The sequence below is a fragment of the Rhipicephalus microplus genome, chromosome 3, assembly GCF_043290135.1.
Source record: "Rhipicephalus microplus isolate Deutch F79 chromosome 3, USDA_Rmic, whole genome shotgun sequence".
Lineage (NCBI taxonomy): Eukaryota > Metazoa > Arthropoda > Arachnida > Ixodida > Ixodidae > Rhipicephalus > Rhipicephalus microplus.
Genome location: NC_134702.1, coordinates 210,693,953 through 210,718,156, shown reverse-complemented (window position 1 = coordinate 210,718,156; position 24,204 = coordinate 210,693,953). Strand labels below are relative to the sequence as shown.

Sequence of the window (24,204 nt, the reverse complement as noted above, 5' to 3'; positions counted from 1 at the left end):
GACAGGTGTCACTGGGAAACACAACCGGTATCAATAGTTCCCACAAGTTAAAGGTCGAAAAAGTAAGAAAACTCAGCAACAGTCATTCATTACTGCTCCAGACAGCGCACCCTTCACGACCTAATTAAACTCTCATAAGCAAACAAAACAACTGCACCGGCTTTGCCCCGGGTGCGGATTGAACTCACGACCTTCAGATTATGAGACTTACGCGCTGCCTAATGCGCTACCGAGGCGGACAGGGCTCACTGGGAAACACAACCGTTATCAATAGTTCCCACACGTTAAAGGTCAAAAAAGTAAGAAAACTCAGCAACAGTCATTCAACAGTGCTCCAGACAGCGCACCCCACACGACCTAATTAAACTCTCATAAGCAAACAAAAAATCTGCACCGCCTTTGCCCCTGGTGAGGATTGAACTCACGACCTTCAGATTATGAGACTGACGCGCTGCCTACTACGCTACCGAGGCGGACAGGGATCACGGCGAAACGCAACCGGTATTATTAGTTCCCACAAACTAAAGGTAGAAAAAGTAAAAAAACCGACCAACAGTCATTTATTACTGCTCCAGACAGTGCACCCCTCATGACCTAATGAAACTCTCATAAGCAAACGAAACATCTGCACCGCTTTTGCCCCGGGTGAGGATTGCACTCACGACATTCAGATTATGAGACTGATGCGCTGCCTACTGCGCTACCGAGGCGGACAGGTGTCGCTTGAAAACACAACCGGTATCAATAGTTCCCACAAGTTAAAGGTCGAAAAAGTCAGAAAACCGAGCAACAGTCATTCATTACTGCTCAAGACAGTGCGCCCCTCACGACCTAAATAAACTCTCATAAGCAAACAAAAAATCTGCACCGCCTTTGCCCCGGGTGAGGATTGAACTCACGACCTTCAGATTATGAGACTGACGCGCTGCCTACTACGCTACCGAGGCGGACAGGGGTCACGGCGAAACGCAACCGGTATTATTAGTTCCCACAAACTAAAGGTAGAAAAAGTAAAAAAACCGACCAACAGTCATTTATTACTGCTCCAGACAGTGCACCCCTCATGACCTAATGAAACTCTCATAAGCAAACGAAACATCTGCACCGCTTTTGCCCCGGGTGAGGATTGCACTCACGACATTCAGATTATGAGACTGATGCGCTGCCTACTGCGCTACCGAGGCGGACAGGTGTCGCTTGAAAACACAACCGGTATCAATAGTTCCCACAAGTTAAAGGTCGAAAAAGTCAGAAAACCGAGCAACAGTCATTCATTACTGCTCAAGACAGTGCGCCCCTCACGACCTAAATAAACTCTCATAAGCAAACAAAACATCTGCTCCGCCTTTGCCCCGGGAGAGGATTGAACTCACGACCTTCAGATTATGAGACTTACGCGCTGCCTAATGCACTACCGAGGCGGACAGGGCTCACTGGGAAACAGAACCGGTATCACTAGTTCCCATAAATTAAAGGTCGAAAAAATAGAAAAACCGAACAGCAGTCATTCATTACTGCTCCAGACAGTGCACCCCTCACGACCTAATGAAACTCTCATAAGCAAACGAAACATCTGCACCGCCTTTGCCCCGGGTGAGGATCGCACTCACGACATTCAGATTATGAGACTGACGCGCTGCCTACTGCGCTACCGAGGCGAACAGGTGTCACTGGGAAACGCAACCGGTATCATTAGTTCCCACAAATTAAAGGTGGAAAAAGTAAGAAAACCGAGCAACAGTCATTCATTACTGCTCCAGACAGTGCACCCCTCACGACCCACTAAATCTCTCATAGGCAAACAAAAAATCTGCACCGCCTTTACCCGGGTGTGGATTGAACTCACAACCTTCAGATTATGAGACTGAAGCGCCACCTACTGCGCTACCGAGGTGGACTGTTGTCCCTGGGAAAAACAACCGGTATCAATAGTTCCCACAAGATAAAGGTCGAAAAAGTAAGAAAACCAAGCAACATTCATTCGTTACTGCTCCAGACAGCGCACCCCTCACGACCTAATTAAACTCTCATAAGCAAACAAAGAAATTGCACCACCTTTGCCTCGGGTGTGAATTGAACTCACGACCTTCAGATTATGAGACTGACGCGCCGCCTACTGCGCTACCGAGGCGGACAGGTGTCACTGGGAAACACAACCGGTATCATTTGTTCCACAAAATAAGGTCCAAAAAGAAAGAAAACCGAGCAAGAGTCATTCATTACTGCTCCAGAACGTGCACCCATCACGACCTAATTAAACTCTCATAAGCAAACAAAAAAACTGCACCGCCTTTGCCCCAGGTGAGGATTGAACTCACGACATCCAGATTATCAGACTGACGCGTTGCCTACTGCGCTACCGAGGCGTACAGGTGTCACTGGGCAACGCAACCGGGATCATTATTTCCCACAAACTAAAGGTCGAAAAAGTAAGAAAACCGAGCAACAGTCATTCATGACTGCTCCAGACAGCGCACCCCTCACGACCCAAATAAACTCTCGTGAGCAAACAAAAAATCTGCACCAAATTTGCCCCGGGTGAGGATTGAACTCACGACCTTCAGATTATGAGACTTACGCGCTGCCTAATGCGCTACCGAGGCGGACAGGTGTCACTGGGAAACACAACCGTTATCAATAGTTCCCACACGTTAAAGGTCAAAAAAATAAGAAAACTCAGCAACAGTCATTCATTACTGCTCCAGACATCGCACCCCTCACGACCTAATTAAACTCTCATAAGCAAACAAAGAAATTGCACCACCTTTGCCCCGGGTGTGGATTGAACTCACGACCTTCAGATTATGAGACTGACGCGCTGCCTACTGCACTACCGAGGCGAACAGGGGTTACTGGGAAACGCAACCGGTATAATTAGTTCCCACAAATTAAAGGTGGAAAAAGTAAGAAAACCGAGCAAGAGTCATTCAATAGTGCTCCAGACAGCGCACCCCTCATGACCTAATTAAACTCTCATAAGCAAACAAAAAATCTGCACCGCCTTTGCCCCGGGTGCGGATTGAACTCACGGCCTTCAGATTATAAGACTGACGCGCCGCCTACTGCGCTACGGAGGCGGACAGGTGTCACTGGGAAACACAACCGGTATCAATAGTTCCCACCAGTTAAAGGTCGAAAAAGTAAGAAAACTCAGCAACAGTCATTCATTACTGCTCCAGACAGCGCACCCCTCACGACCTAATTAAACTCTCATAAGCAAACAAAAAATCTGCACCGCCTTTGCCCCGGGTGAGGATTGAATTCACGACCTTCAGATTATGAGACTGACGCGCTGCCTACTACGCTACCGAGGCGGACAGGGGTCACGGCGAAACGCAACCGGTATTATTAGTTCCCACAAACTAAAGGTCGAAAAAGTAAAAAAACCGACCAACAGTCATTTATTACTGCTCCAGACAGTGCACCCCTCATGACCTAATGAAACTCTCATAAGCAAACGAAACATCTGCACCGCTTTTGCCCCGGGTGAGGATTGCACTCACGACATTCAGATTATGAGACTGATGCGCTGCCTACTGCGCTACCGAGGCGGACAGGTGTCGCTGGAAAACACAACCGGTATCAAAAGTTCCCACAAGTTAAAGGTCGAAAAAGTCAGAAAACCGAGCAACAGTCATTCATTACTGCTCAAGACAGTGCGCCCCTCACGACCTAAATAAACTCTCATAAGCAAACAAAACATCTGCTCCGCCTTTGCCCCGGGAGAGGATTGAACTCACGACCTTCAGATTATGAGACTTACGCGCTGCCTAATGCGCTACCGAGGGGGACAGGGCTCACTGGGAAACAGAACCGGTATCACTAGTTCCCATAAATTAAAGGTCGAAAAAATAGAAAAACCGAACAGCAGTCATTCATTACTGCTCCAGACAGTGCACCCCTCACGACCTAATGAAACTCTCATAAGCAAACGAAACATCTGCACCGCCTTTGCCCCGGGTGAGGATCGCACTCACGACATTCAGATTATGAGACTGACGCGCTGCCTACTGCGCTACCGAGGCAGACAGGTGTCACTGGGAAACGCAACCGGTATCATTAGTTCCCACAAATTAAAGGTTGAAAAAATAAGAAAACCGAACAACTGCCATTCATTACAGCTCCAGACAGTGCACCCCTCATGACGTAATTAAACTCTCATGAGCAAAGAAAAAATCTGCAACAAATTTGCCCCGGGTGAGGATGGAACTCACGACCTTCAAATTATGAGACTGACGCGCTGCCTACTGCGCTACCGAGGCGGACAAGTGTCACTGGAAAACACAACCGGTATCAATGGTTCCCACACGTTAAAGGTCGAAAAAGTAAGAAAACTCAGCAACAGTCATTCATTACTGCTCCAGACAGCGCACCCTTCACGACCTAATTAAACTCTCATAAGCAAACAAAAAATCTGCACCGCCTTTGCGCCGGGTGAGGATTGAACTCACGACCTTCAGATTATGAGACTGACGCGCTGCCTACTGCGCTACCGAGGTGGACAGGTGTCACTGGGAAGCGCAACCGGTATCATTAGTTCCCAAAAAAAAGGTTGAAAAATAAGAAAACCAAACAACAGTCATTCATTACTGGTCCAGACAGTGCACCCCTCACGACCTAATTAAACTCTCGTGAGCAAACAAAAAATCTGCACCAAATTTGCCCCGGGTGAGGATTGAACTCACGACCTTCAGATTATGAGACTGACGCGCTGCCTACTGTGCTACCAAGGCGGACAGGTGTCACTGGGAAACACAACCGTTATCAATAGTTCCCACACGTTAAAGGTCAAAAAAGTAAGAAAACTCAGCAACTGTCATTCATTACTGCTCCAGACATCGCACCCCTCACGACCTAATTAAACTCTCATAAGCAAACAAAGAAATTGCACCACCTTTGCCCCGGGTGTGGATTGAACTCACGACCTTCAGATTATGAGACTGACGCGCTGCCTACTGCACTACCGAGGCGAACAGGGGTTACTGGGAAACGCAACCGGTATAATTAGTTCCCACAAATCAAAGGTGGAAAAAGTAAGAAAACCGAGCAAGAGTCATTCAATAGTGCTCCAGACAGCGCACCCCTCATGACCTAATTAAACTCTCATAAGCAAACAAAAAATCTGCACCGCCTTTGCCCCGGGTGCGGATTGAACTCACGGCCTTCAGATTATGAGACTGACGCGCCGCCTACTGCGCTACCGAGGCGGACAGGTGTCACTGGGAAACACAACCGGTATCAATAGTTCCCACAAGTTAAAGGTCGAAAAAGTAAGAAAACTCAGCAACAGTCATTCATTACTGCTCCAGACAGCGCACCCTTCACGACCTAATTAAACTCTCATAAGCAAACAAAACAACTGCACCGGCTTTGCCCCGGGTGCGGATTGAACTCACGACCTTCAGATTATGAGACTGACGCGCTGCCTACTGCGCTACCGAGGTGAACAGGTGTCACTGGGAAGCGCAACCGGTATCATTAGTTCCCATAAAAAAAAGGTTGAAAAATAAGAAAACCAAACAACTGTCATTCATTACTGGTCCAGACAGTGCACCCCTCACGACCTAATTAAACTCTCGTGAGCAAACAAAAAATCTGCACCAAATTTGCCCCGGGTGAGGATTGAACTCACGACCTTCAGATTATGAGACTGACGCGCTGCCTACTGCGCTACCGAGGCGGACAGGTGTCACTGGGAAACACAACCGTTATCAATAGTTCCCACACGTTAAAGGTCAAAAAAATAAGAAAACTCAGCAACAGTCATTCATTACTGCTCCAGACATCGCACCCCTCACGACCTAATTAAACTCTCATAAGCAAACAAAGAAATTGCACCACCTTTGTCCCGGGTGTGGATTGAACTCACGACCTTCAGATTATGAGACTGACGCGCTGCCTACTGCACTACCGAGGCGAACAGGGGTTACTGGGAAACGCAACCGGTATAATTAGTTCCCACAAATTAAAGGTGGAAAAAGTAAGAAAACCGAGCAAGAGTCATTCAATAGTGCTCCAGACAGCGCACCCCTCATGACCTAATTAAACTCTCATAAGCAAACAAAAAATCTGCACCGCCTTTGCCCCGGGTGCGGATTGAACTCACGGCCTTCATAATATGAGACTGACGCGCCGCCTACTGCGCTACCGAGGCGGACAGGTGTCACTGGGAAACACAACCGGTATCAATAGTTCCCACAAGTTAAAGGTCGAAAAAGTAAGAAAACTCAGCAACAGTCATTCATTACTGCTCCAGACAGCGCACCCTTCACGACCTAATTAAACTCTCATAAGCAAACAAAACAACTGCACCGGCTTTGCCCCGGGTGCGGATTGAACTCACGACCTTCAGATTATGAGACTTACGCGCTGCCTAATGCGCTACCGAGGCGGACAGGGCTCACTGGGAAACACAACCGTTATCAATAGTTCCCACACGTTAAAGGTCAAAAAAGTAAGAAAACTCAGCAACAGTCATTCAACAGTGCTCCAGACAGCGCACCCCACACGACCTAATTAAACTCTCATAAGCAAACAAAAAATCTGCACCGCCTTTGCCCCGGGTGAGGATTGAACTCACGACCTTCAGATTATGAGACTGACGCGCTGCCTACTACGCTACCGAGGCGGACAGGGATCACGGCGAAACGCAACCGGTATTATTAGTTCCCACAAACTAAAGGTAGAAAAAGTAAAAAAACCGACCAACAGTCATTTATTACTGCTCCAGACAGTGCACCCCTCATGACATAATGAAACTCTCATAAGCAAACGAAACATCTGCACCGCTTTTGCCCCGGGTGAGGATTTCACTCACGACATTCAGATTATGAGACTGATGCGCTGCCTACTGCGCTACCGAGGCGGACAGGTGTCGCTTGAAAACACAACCGGTATCAATAGTTCCCACAAGTTAAAGGTCGAAAAAGTCAGAAAACCGAGCAACAGTCATTCATTACTGCTCAAGACAGTGCGCCCCTCACGACCTAAATAAACTCTCATAAGCAAACAAAACATCTGCTCCGCCTTTGCCCCGGGAGAGGATTGAACTCACGACCTTCAGATTATGAGACTTACGCGCTGCCTAATGCGCTACCGAGGCGGACAGGGCTCACTGGGAAACAGAACCGGTATCACTAGTTCCCATAAATTAAAGGTCGAAAAAATAGAAAAACCGAACAGCAGTCATTCATTACTGCTCCAGACAGTGCACCCCTCACGACCTAATGAAACTCTCATAAGCAAACGAAACATCTGCACCGCCTTTGCCCCGGGTGAGGATCGCACTCACGACATTCAGATTATGAGACTGATGCGCTGCCTACTGCGCTACCGAGGCGAACAGGTGTCACTGGGAAACGCAACCGGTATCATTAGTTCCCACAAATTAAAGGTGGAAAAAGTAAGAAAACCGAGCAACAGTCATTCATTACTGCTCCAGACAGTGCACCCCTCACGACCCACTAAATCTCTCATAGGCAAACAAAAAATCTGCACCGCCTTTACCCGGGTGTGGATTGAACTCACAACCTTCAGATTATGAGACTGAAGCGCCACCTACTGCGCTACCGAGGTGGACTGTTGTCACTGGGAAAAACAACCGGTATCAATAGTTCCCACAAGATAAAGGTCGAAAAAGTAAGAAAACCAAGCAACATTCATTCGTTACTGCTCCAGACAGCGCACCCCTCACGACCTAATTAAACTCTCATAAGCAAACAAAGAAATTGCACCACCTTTGCCTCGGGTGTGAATTGAACTCACGACCTTCAGATTATGAGACTGACGCGCCGCCTACTGCGCTACCGAGGCGGACAGGTGTCACTGGGAAACACAACCGGTATCATTTGTTCCACAAAATAAGGTCCAAAAAGAAAGAAAACCGAGCAAGAGTCATTCATTACTGCTCCAGAACGTGCACCCATCACGACCTAATTAAACTCTCATAAGCAAACAAAAAAACTGCACCGCCTTTGCCCCAGGTGAGGATTGAACTCACGACATCCAGATTATCAGACTGACGCGTTGCCTACTGCGCTACCGAGGCGTACAGGTGTCACTGGGCAACGCAACCGGGATCATTATTTCCCACAAACTAAAGGTCGAAAAAGTAAGAAAACCGAGCAACAGTCATTCATGACTGCTCCAGACAGCGCACCCCTCACGACCCAAATAAACTCTCGTGAGCAAACAAAAAATCTGCACCAAATTTGCCCCGGGTGAGGATTGAACTCACGACCTTCAGATTATGAGACTTACGCGCTGCCTAATGCGCTACCGAGGCGGACAGGTGTCACTGGGAAACACAACCGTTATCAATAGTTCCCACACGTTAAAGGTCAAAAAAATAAGAAAACTCAGCAACAGTCATTCATTACTGCTCCAGACATCGCACCCCTCACGACCTAATTAAACTCTCATAAGCAAACAAAGAAATTGCACCACCTTTGCCCCGGGTGTGGATTGAACTCACGACCTTCAGATTATGAGACTGACGCGCTGCCTACTGCACTACCGAGGCGAACAGGGGTTACTGGGAAACGCAACCGGTATAATTAGTTCCCACAAATTAAAGGTGGAAAAAGTAAGAAAACCGAGCAAGAGTCATTCAATAGTGCTCCAGACAGCGCACCCCTCATGACCTAATTAAACTCTCATAAGCAAACAAAAAATCTGCACCGCCTTTGCCCCGGGTGCGGATTGAACTCACGGCCTTCAGATTATAAGACTGACGCGCCGCCTACTGCGCTACGGAGGCGGACAGGTGTCACTGGGAAACACAACCGGTATCAATAGTTCCCACCAGTTTAAGGTCGAAAAAGTAAGAAAACTCAGCAACAGTCATTCATTACTGCTCCAGACAGCGCACCCCTCACGACCTAATTAAACTCTCATAAGCAAACAAAAAATCTGCACCGCCTTTGCCCCGGGTGAGGATTGAATTCACGACCTTCAGATTATGAGACTGACGCGCTGCCTACTACGCTACCGAGGCGGACAGGGGTCACGGCGAAACGCAAACGGTATTATTAGTTCCCACAAACTAAAGGTCGAAAAAGTAAAAAAACCGACCAACAGTCATTTATTACTGCTCCAGACAGTGCACCCCTCATGACCTAATGAAACTCTCATAAGCAAACGAAACATCTGCACCGCTTTTGCCCCGGGTGAGGATTGCACTCACGACATTCAGATTATGAGACTGATGCGCTGCCTACTGCGCTACCGAGGCGGACAGGTGTCGCTGGAAAACACAACCGGTATCAAAAGTTCCCACAAGTTAAAGGTCGAAAAAGTCAGAAAACCGAGCAACAGTCATTCATTACTGCTCAAGACAGTGCGCCCCTCACGACCTAAATAAACTCTCATAAGCAAACAAAACATCTGCTCCGCCTTTGCCCCGGGAGAGGATTGAACTCACGACCTTCAGATTATGAGACTTACGCGCTGCCTAATGCGCTACCGAGGGGGACAGGGCTCACTGGGAAACAGAACCGGTATCACTAGTTCCCATAAATTAAAGGTCGAAAAAATAGAAAAACCGAACAGCAGTCATTCATTACTGCTCCAGACAGTGCACCCCTCACGACCTAATGAAACTCTCATAAGCAAACGAAACATCTGCACCGCCTTTGCCCCGGGTGAGGATCGCACTCACGACATTCAGATTATGAGACTGACGCGCTGCCTACTGCGCTACCGAGGCAGACAGGTGTCACTGGGAAACGCAACCGGTATCATTAGTTCCCACAAATTAAAGGTTGAAAAAATAAGAAAACCGAACAACTGTCATTCATTACAGCTCCAGACAGTGCACCCCTCATGACGTAATTAAACTCTCATGAGCAAAGAAAAAATCTGCAACAAATTTGCCCCGGGTGAGGATGGAACTCACGACCTTCAAATTTTGAGACTGACGCGCTGCCTACTGCGCTACCGAGGCGGACAAGTGTCACTGGAAAACACAACCGGTATCAATGGTTCCCACACGTTAAAGGTCGAAAAAGTAAGAAAACTCAGCAACAGTCATTCATTACTGCTCCAGACAGCGCACCCTTCACGACCTAATTAAACTCTCATAAGCAAACAAAAAATCTGCACCGCCTTTGCGCCGGGTGAGGATTGAACTCACGACCTTCAGATTATGAGACTGACGCGCTGCCTACTGCGCTACCGAGGTGGACAGGTGTCACTGGGAAGCGCAACCGGTATCATTAGTTCCCAAAAAAAAGGTTGAAAAATAAGAAAACCAAACAGCAGTCATTCATTACTGCTCCAGACAGTGCACCCCTCACGACCTAATGAAACTCTCATAAGCAAACGAAACATCTGCACCGCCTTTGCCCCGGGTGAGGATCGCACTCACGACATTCAGATTATGAGACTGACGCGCTGCCTACTGCGCTACCGAGGCAGACAGGTGTCACTGGGAAACGCAACCGGTATCATTAGTTCCCACAAATTAAAGGTTGAAAAAATAAGAAAACCGAACAACTGTCATTCATTACAGCTCCAGACAGTGCACCCCTCATGACGTAATTAAACTCTCATGAGCAAAGAAAAAATCTGCAACAAATTTGCCCCGGGTGAGGATGGAACTCACGACCTTCAAATTATGAGACTGACGCGCTGCCTACTGCGCTACCGAGGCGGACAAGTGTCACTGGAAAACACAACCGGTATCAATGGTTCCCACACGTTAAAGGTCGAAAAAGTAAGAAAACTCAGCAACAGTCATTCATTACTGCTCCAGACAGCGCACCCTTCACGACCTAATTAAACTCTCATAAGCAAACAAAAAATCTGCACCGCCTTTGCGCCGGGTGAGGATTGAACTCACGACCTTCAGATTATGAGACTGACGCGCTGCCTACTGCGCTACCGAGGTGGACAGGTGTCACTGGGAAGCGCAACCGGTATCATTAGTTCCCAAAAAAAAGGTTGAAAAATAAGAAAACCAAACAACAGTCATTCATTACTGGTCCAGACAGTGCACCCCTCACGACCTAATTAAACTCTCGTGAGCAAACAAAAAATCTGCACCAAATTTGCCCCGGGTGAGGATTGAACTCACGACCTTCAGATTATGAGACTGACGCGCTGCCTACTGTGCTACCAAGGCGGACAGGTGTCACTGGGAAACACAACCGTTATCAATAGTTCCCACACGTTAAAGGTCAAAAAAGTAAGAAAACTCAGCAACTGTCATTCATTACTGCTCCAGACATCGCACCCCTCACGACCTAATTAAACTCTCATAAGCAAACAAAGGAATTGCACCACCTTTGCCCCGGGTGTGGATTGAACTCACGACCTTCAGATTATGAGACTGACGCGCTGCCTACTGCACTACCGAGGCGAACAGGGGTTACTGGGAAACGCAACCGGTATAATTAGTTCCCACAAATCAAAGGTGGAAAAAGTAAGAAAACCGAGCAAGAGTCATTCAATAGTGCTCCAGACAGCGCACCCCTCATGACCTAATTAAACTCTCATAAGCAAACAAAAAATCTGCACCGCCTTTGCCCCGGGTGCGGATTGAACTCACGGCCTTCAGATTATGAGACTGACGCGCCGCCTACTGCGCTACCGAGGCGGACAGGTGTCACTGGGAAACACAACCGGTATCAATAGTTCCCACAAGTTAAAGGTCGAAAAAGTAAGAAAACTCAGCAACAGTCATTCATTACTGCTCCAGACAGCGCACCCTTCACGACCTAATTAAACTCTCATAAGCAAACAAAACAACTGCACCGGCTTTGCCCCGGGTGCGGATTGAATTCACGACCTTCAGATTATGAGACTGACGCGCCGCCTACTGCGCTACCGAGGCGGACAGGTGTCACTGGGAAACACAACCGTTATCAATAGTTCCCACACGTTAAAGATCAAAAAAGTAAGAAAACTCAGCAACAGTCATTCAACAGTGCTCCAGACAGCGCACCCCTCACGACCTAATTAAACTCTCATAAGCAAACAAAAAATCTGCACCGCCTTTGCCCCGGGTGAGGATTGAATTCACGACCTTCAGATTATGAGACTGACGCGCTGCCTACTACGCTACCGAGGCGGACAGGGGTCACGGCGAAACGCAACCGGTATTATTAGTTCCCACAAACTAAAGGTCGAAAAAGTAAAAAAACCGACCAACAGTCATTTATTACTGCTCTAGACAGTGCACCCCTCATGACCTAATGAAACTCTCATAAGCAAACGAAACATCTGCACCGCTTTTGCCCCGGGTGAGGATTGCACTCACGACATTCAGATTATGAGACTGATGCGCTGCCTACTGCGCTACCGAGGCGGACAGGTGTCGCTGGAAAACACAACCGGTATCAATAGTTCCCACAAGTTAAAGGCCGAAAAAGTCAGAAAACCGAGCAACAGTCATTCATTACTGCTCAAGACAGTGCGCCCCTCACGACCTAAATAAACTCTCATAAGCAAACAAAACATCTGCTCCGCCTTTGCCCCGGGAGAGGATTGAACTCACGACCTTCAGATTATGAGACTTACGCGCTGCCTAATGCGCTACCGAGGCGGACAGGGCTCACTGGGAAACAGAACCGGTATCACTAGTTCCCATAAATTAAAGGTCGAAAAAATAGAAAAACCGAACAGCAGTCATTCATTACTGCTCCAGACATCGCACCCCTCACGACCTAATTAAACTCTCATAAGCAAACAAAACAACTGCACCGGCTTTGCCCCGGGTGCGGATTGAACTCACGACCTTCAGATTATGAGACTTACGCGCTGCCTAATGCGCTACCGAGGCGGACAGGGCTCACTGGGAAACACAACCGTTATCAATAGTTCCCACACGTTAAAGGTTAAAAAAGTAAGAAAACTCAGCAACAGTCATTCAACAGTGCTCCAGACAGCGCACCCCTCACGACCTAATTAAACTCTCATAAGCAAACAAAAAATCTGCACCGCCTTTGCCCCGGGTGAGGATTGAACTCACGACCTTCAGATTATGAGACTGACGCGCTGCCTACTACGCTACCGAGGCGGACAGGGGTCACGGCGAAACGCAACCGGTATTATTAGTTCCCACAAACTAAAGGTCGAAAAAGTAAAAAAACCGACCAACAGTCATTTATTACTGCTCCAGACAGTGCACCCCTCATGACCTAATGAAACTCTCATAAGCAAACGAAACATCTGCACCGCTTTTGCCCCGGGTGAGGATTGCACTCACGACATTCAGATTATGAGACTGATGCGCTGCCTACTGCGCTACCGAGGCGGACAGGTGTCGCTGGAAAACACAACCGGTATCAATAGTTCCCACAAGTTAAAGGTCGAAAAAGTCAGAAAACCGAGCAACAGTCATTCATTACTGCTCAAGACAGTGCGCCCCTCACGACCTAAATAAACTCTCATAAGCAAACAAAACATCTGCTCCGCCTTTGCCCCGGGAGAGGATTGAACTCACGACCTTCAGATTATGAGACTTACGCGCTGCGTAATGCGCTACCGAGGCGGACAGGGCTCACTGGGAAACAGAACCGGTATCACTAGTTCCCATAAATTAAAGGTCGAAAAAATAGAAAAACCGAACAGCAGTCATTCATTACTGCTCCAGACAGTGCACCCCTCACGACCTAATGAAACTCTCATAAGCAAACGAAACATCTGCACCGCCTTTGCCCCGGGTGAGGATCGCACTCACGACATTCAGATTATGAGACTGACGCGCTGCCTACTGCGCTACCGAGGCGGACAGGTGTCACTGGGAAACGCAACCGGTATCATTAGTTCCCACAAATTAAAGGTGGAAAAAGTAAGAAAACCGAGCAACAGTCATTCATTACTGCTCCAGACAGTGCACCCCTCACGACCCACTAAATCTCTCATAGGCAAACAAAAAATCTGCACCGCCTTTACCCGGGTGTGGATTGAACTCACAACCTTCAGATTATGAGACTGAAGCGCCACCTACTGCGCTACCGAGGTGGACTGTTGTCACTGGGAAAAACAACCGGTATCAATAGTTCCCACAAGATAAAGTTCGAAAAAGTAAGACAACTCAGCAACAGTCAGTCATTATTGCTTCAGACCGCGCACCCTTCACGACCTAATTAAACTCTTATAAGCAAACAAAACAACTACACCGCCTTTGCCCCGGGTGAGGATTGAACTCACGACCTTCAGCTTATGAGACTAACGCGCCGCCTACTGCGCTACCGAGGCGGACAGGGGTCACTGCGAAACACAAGCGGTATCATTAGTTCCCACAAATTAAAGGTCGAAAAAGTAAGAAAACCAAGCAACATTCATTCGTTACTGCTCCAGACAGCGCACCCCTCACGACCTAATTAAACTCTCATAAGCAAACAAAGAAATTGCACCACCTTTGCCTCGGGTGTGAATTGAACTCACGACCTTCAGATTATGAGACTGACGCGCCGCCTACTGCGCTACCGAGGCGGACAGGTGTCACTGGGAAACACAACCGGTATCATTTGTTCCACAAAATAAGGTCCAAAAAGAAAGAAAACCGAGCAAGAGTCATTCATTACTGCTCCAGAACGTGCACCCATCACGACCTAATTAAACTCTCATAAGCAAACAAAAAAACTGCACCGCCTTTGCCCCAGGTGAGGATTGAACTCACGACATCCAGATTATGAGACTGACGCGCTGCCTACTGCGCTACCGAGGTGGACAGGTGTCACTGGGAAGCGCAACCGGTATCATTAGTTCCCATAAAAAAAAGGTTGAAAAATAAGAAAACCAAACAACAGTCATTCATTACTGGTCCAGACAGTGCACCCCTCACGACCTAATTAAACTCTCGTGAGCAAACAAAAAATCTGCACCAAATTTGCCCCGGGTGAGGATTGAACTCACGACCTTCAGATTATGAGACTGACGCGCTGCCTACTGCGCTACCGAGGCGGACAGGTGTCACTGGGAAACACAACCGTTATCAATAGTTCCCACACGTTAAAGGTAAAAAAAAATAAGAAAACTCAGCAACAGTCATTCATTACTGCTCCAGACATCGCACCCCTCACGACCTAATTAAACTCTCATAAGCAAACAAAGAAATTGCACCACCTTTGCCCCGGGTGTGGATTGAACTCACGACCTTCAGATTATGAGACTGACGCGCTGCCTACTGCACTACCGAGGCGGACAGGGGTTACTGGGAAACGCAACCGGTATAATTAGTTCCCACAAATTAAAGGTGGAAAAAGTAAGAAAACCGAGCAAGAGTCATTCAATAGTGCTCCAGACAGCGCACCCCTCATGACCTAATTAAACTCTCATAAGCAAACAAAAAATCTGCACCGCCTTTGCCCCGGGTGCGGATTGAACTCACAGCCTTCAGATTATGAGACTGACGCGCCGCCTACTGCGCTACCGAGGCGGACAGGTGTCACTGGGAAACACAACCGGTATCAATAGTTCCCACAAGTTAAAGGTCGAAAAAGTAAGAAAACTCAGCAACAGTCATTCAATACTGCTCCAGGCAGCGCACCCTTCACGACCTAATTAAACTCTCATAAGCAAACAAAACAACTGCACCGGCTTTGCCCCGGGTGCGGATTGAACTCACGACCTTCAGATTATGAGACTGACGCGCCGCCTACTGCGCTACCGAGGCGGACAGGTGTCACTGGGAAACACAACCGTTATCAATAGTTCCCACACGTTAAAGGTCAAAAAAGTAAGAAAACTCAGCAACAGTCATTCAACAGTGCTCCAGACAGCGCACCCCTCACGACCTAATTAAACTCTCATAAGCAAACAAAAAATCTGCACCGCCTTTGCCCCGGGTGAGGATTGAACTCACGACCTTCAGATTATGAGACTGACGCGCTGCCTACTACGCTACCGAGGCGGACAGGGGTCACGGCGAAACGCAACCGGTATTATTAGTTCCCACAAACTAAAGGTCGAAAAAGTAAAAAAACCGACCAACAGTCATTTATTACTGCTCCAGACAGTGCACCTCTCATGACCTAATGAAACTCTCATAAGCAAACGAAACATCTGCACCGCTTTTGCCCCGGGTGAGGATTGCACTCACGACATTCAGATTATGAGACTGATGCGCTGCCTACTGCGCTACCGAGGCGGACAGGTGTCGCTGGAAAACACAACCGGTATCAATAGTTCCCACAAGTTAAAGGTCGAAAAAGTCAGAAAACCGAGCAACAGTCATTCATTACTGCTCAAGACAGTGCGCCCCTCACGACCTAAATAAACTCTCATAAGCAAACAAAACATCTGCTCCGCCTTTGCCCCGGGAGAGAATTGAACTCACGACCTTCAGATTATGAGACTGACGAGCTGCCTACTGCGCTACCGAGGCGGACAGGTGTCGCTGGAAAACACAACCGGTATCAATAGTTCCCATAAATTAAAGGTCGAAAAAATAGAAAAACCGAACAGCAGTCATTCATTACTGCTCCAGACAGTGCACCCCTCACGACCTAATGAAACTCTCATAAGCAAACGAAACATCTGCACCGCCTTTGCCCCGGGTGAGGATCGCACTCACGACATTCCGATTATGAGACTCACGCGCTGCCTACTGCGCTACCGAGGCGGACAGGTGTCACTGGGAAACGCAACCGGTATCATTAGTTCCCACAAATTAAAGGTGGAAAAAGTAAGAAAACCGAGCAACAGTCATTCATTACTGCTCCAGACAGCGCACCCCTCACGACCCAATTAAACTCTCATAAGCAAACAAAACATCTGCGCCGCCTTTGCCCCTGGTGAGGATTGAACTCACGACCTTCAGATTATGAGACTGATGCTCTGCCTACTGCGCTATCAAAGCGGACAGGTGTCACTGGGGAACGCAACCGGGATCATTAGTTCCCACAAATTAAAGGTCGAAAATGTAAAAAAACCGAGCAACAGTCATTCATTACTGCTCCAGACAGTGCACCTCTCATGACCTAATGAAACTCTCATAAGCAAACGAAACATCTGCACCGCTTTTGCCCCGGGTGAGGATTGCACTCACGACATTCAGATTATGAGACTGATGCGCTGCCTACTGCGCTACCGAGGCGGACAGGTGTCGCTGGAAAACACAACCGGTATCAATAGTTCCCACAAGTTAAAGGTCGAAAAAGTCAGAAAACCGAGCAACAGTCATTCATTACTGCTCAAGACAGTGCGCCCCTCACGACCCAATTAAACTCTCACAAGCAAACAAAAAACCTGCACCACATTTGCCCCGGGTGAGGATTGAACTCACGACCTTCAGATTGTGAGACTGATGCGCTGCCTACTGCACTACCGAGGCGGACAGGGGTCACTGGGAAACGCAACCGGTATCAATAGTTCCCACACGCTAAAGGTCGAAAAAGTAAGAAAACTGCGCTACAGTCATTCATTACTGCTCCAGACAGCGCACCCTTCATGACCTAATTAAACTCTCATAAGCAAACAAAACAACTACACCGCCTTTGCCCCGAGTGAGGATGGAACTCACGACCTTCAGATTATGAGACTGACGCGCTGCCTACTGCGCTACCGAGGCGGACAGGTGTGACTGGGAAACGCAACCGGTATCATTAGTTCCCACAAATTAAAGGTTGAAAAAATAAGAAAACCGAACAACTGTCATTCATTACAGCTCCAGACAGTGCACCCCTCACGACCTAATTAAACTCTCGTGAGCAAAAAAAAATCTGCACCAAGTTTGCCCCGGGTGAGGATTGAACTCACGACCTTCAGATTATGAGACTGACGCGCTGCCTACTGTGCTACCAAGGCGGACAGGTGTCACTGGGAAACACAACCGTTATCAATAGTTTCCACACGTTAAAGGTCAAAAAAGTAAGAAAACTCAGCAACAGTCATTCATTACTGCTCCAGACATCGCACCCCTCACGACCTAATTAAACTCTCATAAGCAAACAAAGAAATTGCACCACCTTTGCCCCGGGTGTGGATTGAACTCACGACCTTCAGATTATGAGACTGACGCGCTGCCTACTGCACTACCGAGGCGGACAGGTGTCTCTGGGAAACACAACCGGTATCAATAGTTCCCACAAGTTAAAAATTGAAAAATTAAGAAAACCGAGCAACTGTCATTCATTACTGCTCCTGACAGCGCACTCCTCACGACCTAATTAAACTCTAATAAGCAAACAAAAAACTGCACCGCCTTTGGCCCGGGTGAGAATTGAACTCACGACCTTCAGATTATGAAACTGACGCGCTGCCTACTGAGCTACCGAGGCGGACAGGTGTCACTGGGAAACAGAACAGGTATCAATAGTTCCCTCAAGTTAAAGGTCGAAAAAGTAAGAAAACTCGGCAACAGTCATTCATTACTGCTCCAGACAGCGCACCCTTCAACACCTAATTAAACTCTCATAAACAAACAAAAATACTTCGCCGCCTTTGCCCCGGGTGAGGATTGAACTCACGACCTTCAGAATATGAGACTGACGCGCTGCCTACTGCGCTACCGAGGCAGACTGGGGTCACTGGAAAACACAACAGGTATCAATAGTTCCCACAAGTTAAAGGTCGAAAAAGTAAGAAAACTCAGCAACAGTCATTCATTACTGCTTCAGACAGCGCACCCCTCACGACCTAATTAAACTCTCATAAGCAAACAAAGAACTGCACCGCCTTTGCCCCGGGTGAGGATTGAACTCACGACCTTCAGATTATGAGACTGACGCACTGCATACTGCGCTACCGAGGCGCACAGGTGTCACTGGGAAACACAACTGGCATCAATAGTTCCCACAAGTTAAAGTTCGAAAAAGTAAGAAAACTCAGCAACAGTCAATCATTACTGCTCCAGACAACGCACCCCTCACGACCTAATTAAACTCTCATAAGCAAACAACAACACGGCACCGCCTTTACCCCGGGTGGGGATTGAACTCACGACCTTCAGATTATGAGACCGACGCGCTGCCTACTGCGCTACCGAGGCGGACAGGGGTCACTGGGAAACACAACCGGTATCAATAGTTTCCACAAGTTAAAAATTGAAACAGTAAGAAAACCGAGCAACAGTCATTTATTACTGCTCAAGACAGCGCACCCCTCACGACCTAATTAAACTCTCATAAGCAAACAAAAAACTGCACCGCCTTTGGCCCGGGTGAGAATTGAACTCACGACCTTCAGATTATGAAACTGACGCGCTGCCTACTGCGCTACCGAGGCGGACAGGTGTCACTGGGAAACAGAACAGGTATCAATAGTTCCCTCAAGTTAAAGGTCGAAAAAGTAAGAAAACTCGGCAACAGTCATTCATTACTGCTCCAGACAGCGCACCCTTCAACACCTAATTAAACTCTCATAAACAAACAAAAATACTTCGCCGCCTTTGCCCCGGGTGAGGATTGAACTCACGACCTTCAGAATATGAGACTGACGCGCTGCCTACTGCGCTACCGAGGCAGACTGTTGTCACTGGGAAAAACAACCGGTATCAATAGTTCCCACAAGATAAAGTTCGAAAAAGTAAGACAACTCAGCAACAGTCAGTCATTATTGCTTCAGACCGCGCACCCTTCACGACCTAATTAAACTCTTATAAGCAAACAAAACAACTACACCGCCTTTGCCCCGGGTGAGGATTGAACTCACGACCTTCAGCTTATGAGACTAACGCGCCGCCTACTGCGCTACCGAGGCGGACATGGGTCACTGCGAAACACAAGCGGTATCATTAGTTCCCACAAATTAAAGGTCGAAAAAGTAAGAAAACCAAGCAACATTCATTCGTTACTGCTCCAGACAGCGCACCCCTCACGACCTAATTAAACTCTCATAAGCAAACAAAGAAATTGCACCACCTTTGCCTCGGGTGTGAATTGAACTCACGACCTTCAGATTATGAGACTGACGCGCCGCCTACTGCGCTACCGAGGCGGACAGGTGTCACTGGGAAACACAACCGGTATCATTTGTTCCACAAAATAAGGTCCAAAAAGAAAGAAAACCGAGCAAGAGTCATTCATTACTGCTCCAGAACGTGCACCCATCACGACCTAATTAAACTCTCATAAGCAAACAAAAAAACTGCACCGCCTTTGCCCCAGGTGAGGATTGAACTCACGACATCCAGATTATGAGACTGACGCGCTGCCTACTGCGCTACCGAGGTGGACAGGTGTCACTGGGAAGCGCAACCGGTATCATTAGTTCCCATAAAAAAAAGGTTGAAAAATAAGAAAACCAAACAACAGTCATTCATTACTGGTCCAGACAGTGCACCCCTCACGACCTAATTAAACTCTCGTGAGCAAACAAAAAATCTGCACCAAATTTGCCCCGGGTGAGGATTGAACTCACGACCTTCAGATTATGAGACTGACGCGCTGCCTACTGCGCTACCGAGGCGGACAGGTGTCACTGGGAAACACAACCGTTATCAATAGTTCCCACATGTTAAAGGTAAAAAAAAATAAGAAAACTCAGCAACAGTCATTCATTACTGCTCCAGACATCGCACCCCTCACGACCTAATTAAACTCTCATAAGCAAACAAAGAAATTGCACCACCTTTGCCCCGGGTGTGGATTGAACTCACGACCTTCAGATTATGAGACTGACGCGCTGCCTACTGCACTACCGAGGCGGACAGGGGTTACTGGGAAACGCAACCGGTATAATTAGTTCCCACAAATTAAAGGTGGAAAAAGTAAGAAAACCGAGCAAGAGTCATTCAATAGTGCTCCAGACAGCGCACCCCTCATGACCTAATTAAACTCTCATAAGCAAACAAAAAATCTGCACCGCCTTTGCCCCGGGTGCGGATTGAACTCACGGCCTTCAGATTATGAGACTGACGCGCCGCCTACTGCGCTACCGAGGCGGACAGGTGTCACTGGGAAACACAACCGGTATCAATAGTTCCCACAAGTTAAAGGTCGAAAAAGTAAGAAAACTCAGCAACAGTCATTCAATACTGCTCCAGGCAGCGCACCCTTCACGACCTAATTAAACTCTCATAAGCAAACAAAACAACTGCACCGGCTTTGCCCCGGGTGCGGATTGAACTCACGACCTTCAGATTATGAGACTGACGCGCCGCCTACTGCGCTACCGAGGCGGACAGGTGTCACTGGGAAACACAACCGTTATCAATAGTTCCCACACGTTAAAGGTCAAAAAAGTAAGAAAACTCAGCAACAGTCATTCAACAGTGCTCCAGACAGCGCACCCCTCACGACCTAATTAAACTCTCATAAGCAAACAAAAAATCTGCACCGCCTTTGCCCCGGGTGAGGATTGAACTCACGACCTTCAGATTATGAGACTGACGCGCTGCCTACTACGCTACCGAGGCGGACAGGGGTCACGGCGAAACGCAACCGGTATTATTAGTTCCCACAAACTAAAGGTCGAAAAAGTAAAAAAACCGACCAACAGTCATTTATTACTGCTCCAGACAGTGCACCTCTCATGACCTAATGAAACTCTCATAAGCAAACGAAACATCTGCACCGCTTTTGCCCCGGGTGAGGATTGCACTCACGACATTCAGATTATGAGACTGATGCGCTGCCTACTGCGCTACCGAGGCGGACAGGTGTCGCTGGAAAACACAACCGGTATCAATAGTTCCCACAAGTTAAAGGTCGAAAAAGTCAGAAAACCGAGCAACAGTCATTCATTACTGCTCAAGACAGTGCGCCCCTCACGACCTAAATAAACTCTCATAAGCAAACAAAACATCTGCTCCGCCTTTGCCCCGGGAGAGAATTGAACTCACGACCTTCAGATTATGAGACTGACGAGCTGCCTACTGCGCTACCGAGGCGGACAGGTGTCGCTGGAAAACACAACCGGTATCAATAGTTCCCATAAATTAAAGGTCGAAAAAATAGAAAAACCGAACAGCAGTCATTCATTACTGCTCCAGACAGTGCACCCCTCACGACCTAATGAAACTCTCATAAGCAAACGAAACATCTGCACCGCCTTTGCCCCGGGTGAGGATCGCACTCACGACATTCCGATTATGAGACTGACGCGCTGCCTACTGCGCTACCGAGGCGGACAGGTGTCACTGGGAAACGCAACCGGTATCATTAGTTCCCACAAATTAAAGGTGGAAAAAGTAAGAAAACCGAGCAACAGTCATTCATTACTGCTCCAGACAGTGCACCCCTCACGACCCACTAAATCTCTCATAAGCAAACAAAAAATCTGCAACACCTTTGCTTGGGTGAGGATTGAACTCACGACCTTCAGATTATGAGACTGACGTGCTGCCTACTGCACTACCGAGGCGGACAGGGGTCACTGGGAAACGCAACCGGTACCATTAGTTCCCACCAATTAAAGGTCGAAAAAGTAAGAAAACCGAGCAACAGTCATTCATGACTGCTCCAGACAGCGCACCCCTCACGACCCAATTAAACTCTCATAAGCAAACAAAACATCTGCGCCGCCTTTGCCCCTGGTGAGGATTGAACTCACGACCTTCAGATTATGAGACTGATGCTCTGCCTACTGCGCTATCAAAGCGGACAGGTGTCACTGGGGAACGCAACCGGGATCATTAGTTCCCACAAATTAAAGGTCGAAAATGTAAAAAAACCGAGCAACAGTCATTCATTACTGCTCCAGACAGCGCAACCTTCACGACCCAATTAAACTCTCACAAGCAAACAAAAAACCTGCACCACATTTGCCCCGGGTGAGGATTGAACTCACGACCTTCAGATTGTGAGACTGATGCGCTGCCTACTGCACTACCGAGGCGGACAGGGGTCACTGGGAAACGCAACCGGTATCAATAGTTCCCACACGCTAAAGGTCGAAAAAGTAAGAAAACTGCGCTACAGTCATTCATTACTGCTCCAGACAGCGCACCCTTCATGACCTAATTAAACTCTCATAAGCAAACAAAACAACTACACCGCCTTTGCCCCGAGTGAGGATGGAACTCACGACCTTCAGATTATGAGACTGACGCGCTGCCTACTGCGCTACCGAGGCGGACAGGTGTGACTGGGAAACGCAACCGGTATCATTAGTTCCCACAAATTAAAGGTTGAAAAAATAAGAAAACCGAACAACTGTCATTCATTACAGCTCCAGACAGTGCACCCCTCACGACCTAATTAAACTCTCGTGAGCAAAAAAAAATCTGCACCAAGTTTGCCCCGGGTGAGGATTGAACTCACGACCTTCAGATTATGAGACTGACGCGCTGCCTACTGTGCTACCAAGGCGGACAGGTGTCACTGGGAAACACAACCGTTATCAATAGTTTCCACACGTTAAAGGTCAAAAAAGTAAGAAAACTCAGCAACAGTCATTCATTACTGCTCCAGACATCGCACCCCTCACGACCTAATTAAACTCTCATAAGCAAACAAAGAAATTGCACCACCTTTGCCCCGGGTGTGGATTGAACTCACGACCTTCAGATTATGAGACTGACGCGCTGCCTACTGCACTACCGAGGCGGACAGGTGTCTCTGGGAAACACAACCGGTATCAATAGTTCCCACAAGTTAAAAATTGAAAAATTAAGAAAACCGAGCAACTGTCATTCATTACTGCTCCTGACAGCGCACTCCTCACGACCTAATTAAACTCTAATAAGCAAACAAAAAACTGCACCGCCTTTGGCCCGGGTGAGAATTGAACTCACGACCTTCAGATTATGAAACTGACGCGCTGCCTACTGCGCTACCGAGGCGGACAGGTGTCACTGGGAAACAGAACAGGTATCAATAGTTCCCTCAAGTTAAAGGTCGAAAAAGTAAGAAAACTCGGCAACAGTCATTCATTACTGCTCCAGACAGCGCACCCTTCAACACCTAATTAAACTCTCATAAACAAACAAAAATACTTCGCCGCCTTTGCCCCGGGTGAGGATTGAACTCACGACCTTCAGAATATGAGACTGACGCGCTGCCTACTGCGCTACCGAGGCAGACTGGGGTCACTGGAAAACACAACAAGTATCAATAGTTCCCACAAGTTAAAGGTCGAAAAAGTAAGAAAACTCAGCAACAGTCATTCATTACTGCTTCAGACAGCGCACCCCTCACGACCTAATTAAACTCTCATAAGCAAACAAAGAACTGCACCGCCTTTGCCCCGGGTGAGGATTGAACTCACGACCTTCAGATTATGAGACTGACGCACTGCATACTGCGCTACCGAGGCGGACAGGTGTCACTGGGAAACACAACTGGCATCAATAGTTCCCACAAGTTAAAGTTCGAA

General features: G+C 47.8%; 39 non-coding genes across 39 annotated transcripts; all 39 read right to left on the bottom strand.

Annotated features, from left to right (window-relative positions):
• Positions 1-400: 400 nt before the first annotated feature.
• Positions 401-473, bottom strand: TRNAM-CAU (transfer RNA methionine (anticodon CAU)). Its single transcript has one exon. It is a non-coding gene; the product is annotated as a tRNA-Met (tRNA).
• Positions 474-874: 401 nt separating this feature from the next.
• On the bottom strand, positions 875-947 carry TRNAM-CAU (transfer RNA methionine (anticodon CAU)). Its single transcript has one exon. It is a non-coding gene; the product is annotated as a tRNA-Met (tRNA).
• Positions 948-1,585: 638 nt separating this feature from the next.
• TRNAM-CAU (transfer RNA methionine (anticodon CAU)) lies at positions 1,586-1,658 on the bottom strand. The gene has a single exon. It is a non-coding gene; the product is annotated as a tRNA-Met (tRNA).
• A 635-nt stretch (positions 1,659-2,293) lies between these two features.
• Positions 2,294-2,366, bottom strand: TRNAI-GAU (transfer RNA isoleucine (anticodon GAU)). Its single transcript has one exon. It is a non-coding gene; the product is annotated as a tRNA-Ile (tRNA).
• Positions 2,367-3,241: 875 nt separating this feature from the next.
• TRNAM-CAU (transfer RNA methionine (anticodon CAU)) lies at positions 3,242-3,314 on the bottom strand. The gene has a single exon. It is a non-coding gene; the product is annotated as a tRNA-Met (tRNA).
• Positions 3,315-3,952: 638 nt separating this feature from the next.
• On the bottom strand, positions 3,953-4,025 carry TRNAM-CAU (transfer RNA methionine (anticodon CAU)). The gene has a single exon. It is a non-coding gene; the product is annotated as a tRNA-Met (tRNA).
• A 164-nt stretch (positions 4,026-4,189) lies between these two features.
• On the bottom strand, positions 4,190-4,262 carry TRNAM-CAU (transfer RNA methionine (anticodon CAU)). The gene has a single exon. It is a non-coding gene; the product is annotated as a tRNA-Met (tRNA).
• A 398-nt stretch (positions 4,263-4,660) lies between these two features.
• Positions 4,661-4,733, bottom strand: TRNAM-CAU (transfer RNA methionine (anticodon CAU)). The gene has a single exon. It is a non-coding gene; the product is annotated as a tRNA-Met (tRNA).
• An 874-nt stretch (positions 4,734-5,607) lies between these two features.
• TRNAM-CAU (transfer RNA methionine (anticodon CAU)) lies at positions 5,608-5,680 on the bottom strand. Its single transcript has one exon. It is a non-coding gene; the product is annotated as a tRNA-Met (tRNA).
• Positions 5,681-6,555: 875 nt separating this feature from the next.
• TRNAM-CAU (transfer RNA methionine (anticodon CAU)) lies at positions 6,556-6,628 on the bottom strand. Its single transcript has one exon. It is a non-coding gene; the product is annotated as a tRNA-Met (tRNA).
• A 1,346-nt stretch (positions 6,629-7,974) lies between these two features.
• On the bottom strand, positions 7,975-8,047 carry TRNAI-GAU (transfer RNA isoleucine (anticodon GAU)). Its single transcript has one exon. It is a non-coding gene; the product is annotated as a tRNA-Ile (tRNA).
• An 875-nt stretch (positions 8,048-8,922) lies between these two features.
• Positions 8,923-8,995, bottom strand: TRNAM-CAU (transfer RNA methionine (anticodon CAU)). Its single transcript has one exon. It is a non-coding gene; the product is annotated as a tRNA-Met (tRNA).
• Positions 8,996-9,633: 638 nt separating this feature from the next.
• On the bottom strand, positions 9,634-9,706 carry TRNAM-CAU (transfer RNA methionine (anticodon CAU)). The gene has a single exon. It is a non-coding gene; the product is annotated as a tRNA-Met (tRNA).
• Positions 9,707-9,870: 164 nt separating this feature from the next.
• On the bottom strand, positions 9,871-9,943 carry TRNAL-CAA (transfer RNA leucine (anticodon CAA)). Its single transcript has one exon. It is a non-coding gene; the product is annotated as a tRNA-Leu (tRNA).
• Positions 9,944-10,341: 398 nt separating this feature from the next.
• Positions 10,342-10,414, bottom strand: TRNAM-CAU (transfer RNA methionine (anticodon CAU)). The gene has a single exon. It is a non-coding gene; the product is annotated as a tRNA-Met (tRNA).
• A 164-nt stretch (positions 10,415-10,578) lies between these two features.
• Positions 10,579-10,651, bottom strand: TRNAM-CAU (transfer RNA methionine (anticodon CAU)). Its single transcript has one exon. It is a non-coding gene; the product is annotated as a tRNA-Met (tRNA).
• Positions 10,652-11,049: 398 nt separating this feature from the next.
• On the bottom strand, positions 11,050-11,122 carry TRNAM-CAU (transfer RNA methionine (anticodon CAU)). Its single transcript has one exon. It is a non-coding gene; the product is annotated as a tRNA-Met (tRNA).
• An 875-nt stretch (positions 11,123-11,997) lies between these two features.
• Positions 11,998-12,070, bottom strand: TRNAM-CAU (transfer RNA methionine (anticodon CAU)). Its single transcript has one exon. It is a non-coding gene; the product is annotated as a tRNA-Met (tRNA).
• An 875-nt stretch (positions 12,071-12,945) lies between these two features.
• Positions 12,946-13,018, bottom strand: TRNAM-CAU (transfer RNA methionine (anticodon CAU)). Its single transcript has one exon. It is a non-coding gene; the product is annotated as a tRNA-Met (tRNA).
• A 638-nt stretch (positions 13,019-13,656) lies between these two features.
• TRNAM-CAU (transfer RNA methionine (anticodon CAU)) lies at positions 13,657-13,729 on the bottom strand. Its single transcript has one exon. It is a non-coding gene; the product is annotated as a tRNA-Met (tRNA).
• Positions 13,730-14,129: 400 nt separating this feature from the next.
• TRNAM-CAU (transfer RNA methionine (anticodon CAU)) lies at positions 14,130-14,202 on the bottom strand. The gene has a single exon. It is a non-coding gene; the product is annotated as a tRNA-Met (tRNA).
• A 399-nt stretch (positions 14,203-14,601) lies between these two features.
• On the bottom strand, positions 14,602-14,674 carry TRNAM-CAU (transfer RNA methionine (anticodon CAU)). The gene has a single exon. It is a non-coding gene; the product is annotated as a tRNA-Met (tRNA).
• Positions 14,675-14,837: 163 nt separating this feature from the next.
• On the bottom strand, positions 14,838-14,910 carry TRNAM-CAU (transfer RNA methionine (anticodon CAU)). The gene has a single exon. It is a non-coding gene; the product is annotated as a tRNA-Met (tRNA).
• An 876-nt stretch (positions 14,911-15,786) lies between these two features.
• Positions 15,787-15,859, bottom strand: TRNAM-CAU (transfer RNA methionine (anticodon CAU)). The gene has a single exon. It is a non-coding gene; the product is annotated as a tRNA-Met (tRNA).
• Positions 15,860-17,208: 1,349 nt separating this feature from the next.
• On the bottom strand, positions 17,209-17,281 carry TRNAV-CAC (transfer RNA valine (anticodon CAC)). The gene has a single exon. It is a non-coding gene; the product is annotated as a tRNA-Val (tRNA).
• Positions 17,282-17,445: 164 nt separating this feature from the next.
• TRNAM-CAU (transfer RNA methionine (anticodon CAU)) lies at positions 17,446-17,518 on the bottom strand. The gene has a single exon. It is a non-coding gene; the product is annotated as a tRNA-Met (tRNA).
• Positions 17,519-17,681: 163 nt separating this feature from the next.
• TRNAM-CAU (transfer RNA methionine (anticodon CAU)) lies at positions 17,682-17,754 on the bottom strand. Its single transcript has one exon. It is a non-coding gene; the product is annotated as a tRNA-Met (tRNA).
• Positions 17,755-18,391: 637 nt separating this feature from the next.
• Positions 18,392-18,464, bottom strand: TRNAM-CAU (transfer RNA methionine (anticodon CAU)). The gene has a single exon. It is a non-coding gene; the product is annotated as a tRNA-Met (tRNA).
• A 636-nt stretch (positions 18,465-19,100) lies between these two features.
• Positions 19,101-19,173, bottom strand: TRNAM-CAU (transfer RNA methionine (anticodon CAU)). Its single transcript has one exon. It is a non-coding gene; the product is annotated as a tRNA-Met (tRNA).
• Positions 19,174-19,337: 164 nt separating this feature from the next.
• Positions 19,338-19,410, bottom strand: TRNAM-CAU (transfer RNA methionine (anticodon CAU)). The gene has a single exon. It is a non-coding gene; the product is annotated as a tRNA-Met (tRNA).
• A 164-nt stretch (positions 19,411-19,574) lies between these two features.
• Positions 19,575-19,647, bottom strand: TRNAM-CAU (transfer RNA methionine (anticodon CAU)). The gene has a single exon. It is a non-coding gene; the product is annotated as a tRNA-Met (tRNA).
• A 399-nt stretch (positions 19,648-20,046) lies between these two features.
• TRNAM-CAU (transfer RNA methionine (anticodon CAU)) lies at positions 20,047-20,119 on the bottom strand. Its single transcript has one exon. It is a non-coding gene; the product is annotated as a tRNA-Met (tRNA).
• A 163-nt stretch (positions 20,120-20,282) lies between these two features.
• Positions 20,283-20,355, bottom strand: TRNAM-CAU (transfer RNA methionine (anticodon CAU)). The gene has a single exon. It is a non-coding gene; the product is annotated as a tRNA-Met (tRNA).
• An 876-nt stretch (positions 20,356-21,231) lies between these two features.
• Positions 21,232-21,304, bottom strand: TRNAM-CAU (transfer RNA methionine (anticodon CAU)). Its single transcript has one exon. It is a non-coding gene; the product is annotated as a tRNA-Met (tRNA).
• Positions 21,305-22,652: 1,348 nt separating this feature from the next.
• On the bottom strand, positions 22,653-22,725 carry TRNAV-CAC (transfer RNA valine (anticodon CAC)). The gene has a single exon. It is a non-coding gene; the product is annotated as a tRNA-Val (tRNA).
• A 164-nt stretch (positions 22,726-22,889) lies between these two features.
• Positions 22,890-22,962, bottom strand: TRNAM-CAU (transfer RNA methionine (anticodon CAU)). The gene has a single exon. It is a non-coding gene; the product is annotated as a tRNA-Met (tRNA).
• Positions 22,963-23,125: 163 nt separating this feature from the next.
• TRNAM-CAU (transfer RNA methionine (anticodon CAU)) lies at positions 23,126-23,198 on the bottom strand. Its single transcript has one exon. It is a non-coding gene; the product is annotated as a tRNA-Met (tRNA).
• A 400-nt stretch (positions 23,199-23,598) lies between these two features.
• On the bottom strand, positions 23,599-23,671 carry TRNAM-CAU (transfer RNA methionine (anticodon CAU)). The gene has a single exon. It is a non-coding gene; the product is annotated as a tRNA-Met (tRNA).
• Positions 23,672-23,835: 164 nt separating this feature from the next.
• Positions 23,836-23,908, bottom strand: TRNAM-CAU (transfer RNA methionine (anticodon CAU)). Its single transcript has one exon. It is a non-coding gene; the product is annotated as a tRNA-Met (tRNA).
• Positions 23,909-24,204: the final 296 nt, after the last annotated feature.